Genomic DNA, 6,293 nt, shown 5'->3' on the forward strand with positions numbered 1-6,293 from the left:
AATATTATAGCTAGCTATCAGCTTCAGGGTTTTCCAGCTATTAACTTCAGCGTTTTTAGTTGTGAATTTCAGCTATTAGCATTATTATCTTCAGCTGCCACATTCAGCTTATAGCATTCACACTATTGTCACAGGTAATGCTATATATCTGGTCTTTAAAATGTTTTAGTATTTTTTTTTCTATTAAGATTACAAAAATTAATTATTTTGAATTTGGCTCTGAGTGATTTTATGGAAAACTGTAAATATTTACATTTCGGCTGTGATTGTTACACTTTTTCTGTTAGCCTACAAACCGACCTCGGCCCCCCATCAGAGAGGAAAACAGTTATGTGGTCCTCACAAGAAAAAGTTTGGGGACCCCTGGTCTAAAGCACAGTTTTTTGTTCATACTTTCTTATTCTTCCTCTGGAATAAGGTGTACTTATAGCACGATCGCCACCTAGTGGCCAAACTGAAACGTCCTCCAGCAGAACAATGTTTACTCTATGAACTTTTTTTTTTTAGAGATTTTCCTTTTGAGAAACATAACACTGTATGTTGTTAACAATCTCATTATTTCACTAATTAGTTTTACAGTATGTGAAGTGTATCAGATTAATATAAATATAATAAAATATATAGTAAATTGTTAATGTATTTATAAACAAATGTGTAAACTCAAAATTGAACTGAATTGAGAGGATCGAAACGGTCGAAAATCATCTGAATCAAATCGATTCAGGCTGTTTTGAATGAAATTAAATCATTTTTATCGATACTCAATCCGAGTGTTCATGATTACCACAACGAAGAAAGCATTTTGAAGAAGAGCCTACAGTGTCTCTGTACTGAATTGACCCACGATGTTCTGTTGCTGTGCAACAATGTGGCATAAAGTCCCTGTTGCTGCTGCTGTGTTTGTGCACGTCACCTCTCCTTGCACTTGCACGGCAGGGCCGAGCCCCCTCCGTGAGCTCCAGTGGGCCCTTACATGGCCTCTGAACACAGGCCCTTTGCAGTGGCAGGGTCAGGAGCTCATGCCTCACCGCTGTCAGAGCAGATTGGTCAATGAGCAGCTCCTTTCAAGGACTTTCAGAGAAGACCTGTGTGTGCAGCATGTGTGCTTGTATGCACTGCATGATTTATTAAGTCAGCTTTGGCACCTGGCTTTGCTGGAACATTCTGGATGTTTTGGTAGAGACTGCGTAAATATCAGCATTAAATTTAGTGGGTGATCATTTAAAAAAAAAAAGAAATCAACACATGAAACTGCAGCCATGTCTAAACAAACCTTTTCCTCTCTCCACCAATTTCTTTTTATTGTAAACTTTAAACCTCATCGCTCCTCTCTTATTGTTTCTTTTTTTTTTTCATAGAAATGTTTTATTTATGTTGGAAGTAGGGGAGGAGGGGGTCACCTTAAACATCTCGCAGCTGAAAATTACACGTGTAATCTCTCCCAGAGGAGCTCTTGGAGAAATAGAAAAACAGTCGGTGAAGTGCGAAAAAATAGAAGTAAATCACTCCCTGCCAGCGGATCTGGGTCGCTTCTGCGCGGCCGGTTGAGAACTCCACTTAACGTGGAGGGCCTGAGAGTGACTGAGCTTGTTCCTCCTCTCTGCTTGGACGTGAAGGGCTGCAGGACTCAGCGCGGAGCTGAGCGCGCCTGGCGCGTCTTTGTGCCAAAACGCCGCGTTGCATGTCATGTTATGTCGTCTGGAGCGCATCTTACAGGACCAAAGCTGGAGAGATGTGTCCTTAATTAGAACGTTATTTTGTTGAACACAATTTAAAATAATAATTTAATGGTTAAATAGCTTTCTGCGCCACTTTTCATTAGAAAAAAAAACATTTTTTTCTCTCCATTTCAAAGAGCCGCCCTCCTTTTATTTCAACTAATGTTGCATTTGGCACACTTGCGCGTTGCTCTTCTGGGGCCTTCTTCCTCTGCAAATAACCTGAGCAGGTCCAGAACGCAACCGGTGTCTGTTTACACATTTAAGCGCAATTCTACACCCGGCTCGAACGTGTTGTATCAATAGTCTATCTGTTTTTTAGAGATGCACCGTTTGCTCTGCGTGTATCAACAGGTTTGGGTTTCACCTCGCGGCCTGATCCACAGAAGCGCCCGAGAGGCGTTCAAAGACCCGTCCGGGGTCTAATTTGTGTGGTCCACGCCTCCCAAATGTATTCAGCCCCGAAGCAAATCTCTGTCCAACACACCTACTGCTCCTTTTTCGTCTCAGATTTAAGGATTCTTAATGTCTTCAGACAAATCGGATTTGTTTCATGCAAACAGTTTGTGTCGCCTGACTGACTGAAACACATTAAAGTTCATTATCAAGCCGCTTCTCCCCAAAAATATTATTCTTTTATACATTGAAAAGAATAAATACAGCTTACAGCTGCAGGAAAAATTATTGTTGAGGCCATTCCTTCTCATTTTATGAAAAAAATAATTTTCAGCTTCCTTTGAGGCCTAACTTAAACGTTTAAATAACATATTTTATATTAAAAAATCTAAAAATCTGGATGGTTCTCTTGTAATTGGCGCAAATGATTATATGCAAAAAACACAAAATTTGCATCAAAATTTGAATTGTCATTTGAGAAATTTAGTTGCATTTAAATGAGTAGAAAAAAAAACAATAAATAAAAAGGAAATTGTTTAAAAAAAGCAAGTTTCAGTTTTTCATCCAAAGCAAGAAAGTCACAGAGTCGGAGGCAGACCTCTTCTTTCTCTCCAGCTTCTTTCAGATTTTTGTTTCCCACTTTTTTATTTTTTTCAGACGTGGGAACAGCTTCAACCCTACTTGGTATTCTGACATTGTAGCAATCCCAACAATGAAGCAACACGCCATTCAAGCGCGGGGAAGCCAGGGAACAAGTTGAGCAAAGTTGCTGAGGATCTCCCCTGTAGGCGATCGTGCGTCATGATGAAGGCTGGCAAATTCCGTCGCTCCGCTTCATCCAGTAATCGGGGGTTAATTGACTGACTCTTATCACGCAGAGAGATGAAACAAGAACATAATCAACGAACAGATACAGTTTGAATTAATTGACGGGATGAATGTCATTTTTGAGCCTCCCCCTTTTTTTAAACTCAGACTTAATTGTATTTTTTTTCTAAATTTCACAATATTTTGTAGAAAAAAACAGAATTAAACGTCCTATTTTCAATATTTATGTTTATAATAAAATTGTGCTTTCGTGATTAAAACATCCAAATGAAAATGCCTCTAAAGCAATCCAATTAAAACCTAAACTAGTCAATACTTTTTGAAATAAATGTCAATAAAATCAATAGAAGCCTTTAAGAAGCCTGTAAGAGCAAAAACAAATATAGAAAAAAGGCATTAAAAGCGCATTTTAAGAATTTATTTAAAACATTTATAGTGAACTCCTGCAGATTGGCGCAATTTCTAATAATAATGATGATAATAATAATAATAAACCTCCTAATACTCTCTTAGGGAACACTCCGTCAAACAGTCCAATGCCCTCGGGGAGCAGCAAAGAAGAAGAAGAAGAAAAAGCCATAATTATGCTATTTAGCCAGCTGATGTGTCGCAATCACCGCTTCAGCACACTCCGTCAGATTAAAATAGAGGGCCCAAATAGAGGACATTAAGGCAAAGGGAATTATATAAACCTCAAGGGAGATTTCAAACCGGTGAAGGGGAAAGTAAACTATAGAGATTAATGGCAGCCATAAACAAGAGCACGCCGTCCCGCCGCAGTGGAGGTCAACAATAAGGGCATTAATAATAATAATTATAGAGATTGTGCGTCATTTCAAATGCGCCATGAGTGAGAAAAATACGCAAACAAAACGAAAATGTAAAAAAAGGAAATAAAAAAAATCACTTTTGGCCTCTCTTTGAGTTTTAGGCCTTAAGATGATTTTACAAAAAAAGTACAATAATAATCAAAATAGGAAAAAAAAAGGCGTTTAGTGTCACCTAATTAAAAAATGCGTGCGTAAAATGCATTTATTTTATGTTAAAACGAATTAAAAATCCATTTTTTTTCAAGTCGAATTATTATTTCTTTTGTCTTTTCATCCTCTTGTCAAAGTTGCCATAATCCTCATAATAACTGTGATCATTGTTGTTGCCCCAGTGGCTCCACTTCCTCTTTCTTTCCAGCAGGTTATTTGATCGAGGATGGGTTTCCGTGAAGGATTAGCGCGCGCCCCCCTCCCCTCCCCGCACTGAAATTAAGAGCAAGTGTGACACCTACCTGCAGAAGTTGGTAGAGTTAGAGGCCACCGTCTGGCTGCATGCACTTTTGGCAGTTTCTCCCCTCTCTCTTACAATCTAAAACTGCGCGTAAAACCAACATTCCCCAGCAGCGTTTCACATAAAAAAAAAAAAAAAAAAAAAAAAGCTCTTCATTAATGATATAATGGGGCAGTATGTTTTAAATGCATGGTCGCGTCCCTTTTTAACAGCTTTGCCACGCCTTGGAAGCTAGTAATGATGTCTAAATTTGGCATAAAATCGAGCTCATTACAGGACTTCACCACCTGATTGCTCTTCATAAAACACGGAAGGTAATTCAGTTAAATCGCCGCGTTATGGTGTTATTATATCAATATCCGCTTGGAGAAATAAGATCAAGATAAAATATATATCTTTAAAAATCGAATTCATAAGAGAAAGGCAAACTTTTATGTGAAGAACTTATCTGAACCATCTTAATCTTTTATTAAATATTGCATCATCCTTTATCTGAGCGCAGATCTTTTCTTTTCTCCGTGACAACTCTCTCTTTTCAAAAAAGTACATGTAAACCATCTGTCATTGTGCAAAAAAAAAGAGTAAGTGTGGACAGGCAGCCTCAAATAACTGCTGCACGAGATGTGTTTTTTCTTCATAATTTACTTCAAAGATAGTGTATTGTCCATTTTTTAAATACAAAAATGCTACATTAAATATACATGTTAGTCTTTCATACAAATAGACTCAGGCGGCTGCAGCGATTAAGACCATTATTACATTTTTTTTAGGATTAACCATTCAGAAACTAAAAAGATAAGCATTTACTCAGAAAATAACTGTTTTCAGAATTTGATTCATCACTGTCATTTTTTTAGATGCAACCACAAAAAATAAAAATCAAATAAATAAAAGTCCGTGGTGAGAGGAAAATATTCAGGTATTAAATATTTGACATACCTTTCTTTAGTTCGTAAGGGGAGTCTTTACAAAGATCTATCTGCGTTTGGCCTCTGACTTTCTGGCTCTCCCTTACCAAAGCCTCAGCCCTATTTAACACAGTCTGGTTTAATCCATTGAAATGTGCCGTGGAGCTCGTGGTTACCGAGCCGTGGTTACTGTGAAGGTGTCCAAAACTGCCCCCATAGTTCGTGTAGCCGGGGTAGAAAGGGGAGGTGTAGTACAGAGGCCTGGAGAGGACCGTGCTGTTGGGGAGAGGGCACTGAGGGGAGGACCGGGACGGTGACGCGCTGGTGCCCATCACTGCGCTCTGAGCCAAACCGGGACACGGCGGCGGTGGCGGCGGCGCGTCGCCGCTGCTGCCTTTACACCTGTCTGAGGACGTGGCGATCTCCGCCAGGGACCACAGTTTGGGTTTGGGGGCCGAAGGGGGGGAGTGGATCACAGAGGTGACGTTGCCGGTCACCGTGCTCGCCGCGTGGCTCAAGTCTGACGGCTTGTCTTGTTGCGTCGGGTTCCCCCGGGGCACCGTCGAGGGAGACGAGGTGGTCGGTTTGGCGGAATCCGGCAGCAGCTCTGTAGTCCGCTCCTCCTGCTCCTTTAACTCCGAGTCGCTCAGAAGGGGATCCACCTCTTTGCCGTGGCTCTCCTCTTTGAATCGATCGCAGCCCACGTCCCCTGGGTTCAGTTTGTGATCTAAAGCAGAAATAAAGCCTTTCAGGAAAACTATTTTTTTTCCTTTTTTACAAACTTGCTGTGCGCAATAATTCTCCTCATAAACACGTGTGCTCGATTAAAAAGGTGAATGAAGTCCTCCCCGCAGTTATTAAAAGCACATAAACACAGTGTGAGCTTGTAGAATATTTAAATTCCGCTTTTACGCATGAAATTTATTATCAAAGAGAAAATGCACTTTTAGCAGAATTCCCAGCTCAGCTCGGTTATTACGCACTTAATAAATTGACTGCTAAACACTGTGCGTCACCAGCAATTTTCAACCCCCCGACAAGTCAAACGAGGGGAGTTCAAGGTGATTATTATTTAAAGCAATTGTCCCATTATAAATTATATACCACCATTAACCAGCAATCAATTTTGCACCCTGAGTGGAAACGACTGCGATGAAAAATT

Source organism: Oryzias melastigma, linkage group LG3 (assembly GCF_002922805.2).
Source record: "Oryzias melastigma strain HK-1 linkage group LG3, ASM292280v2, whole genome shotgun sequence".
NCBI classification, from domain to species: domain Eukaryota; kingdom Metazoa; phylum Chordata; class Actinopteri; order Beloniformes; family Adrianichthyidae; genus Oryzias; species Oryzias melastigma.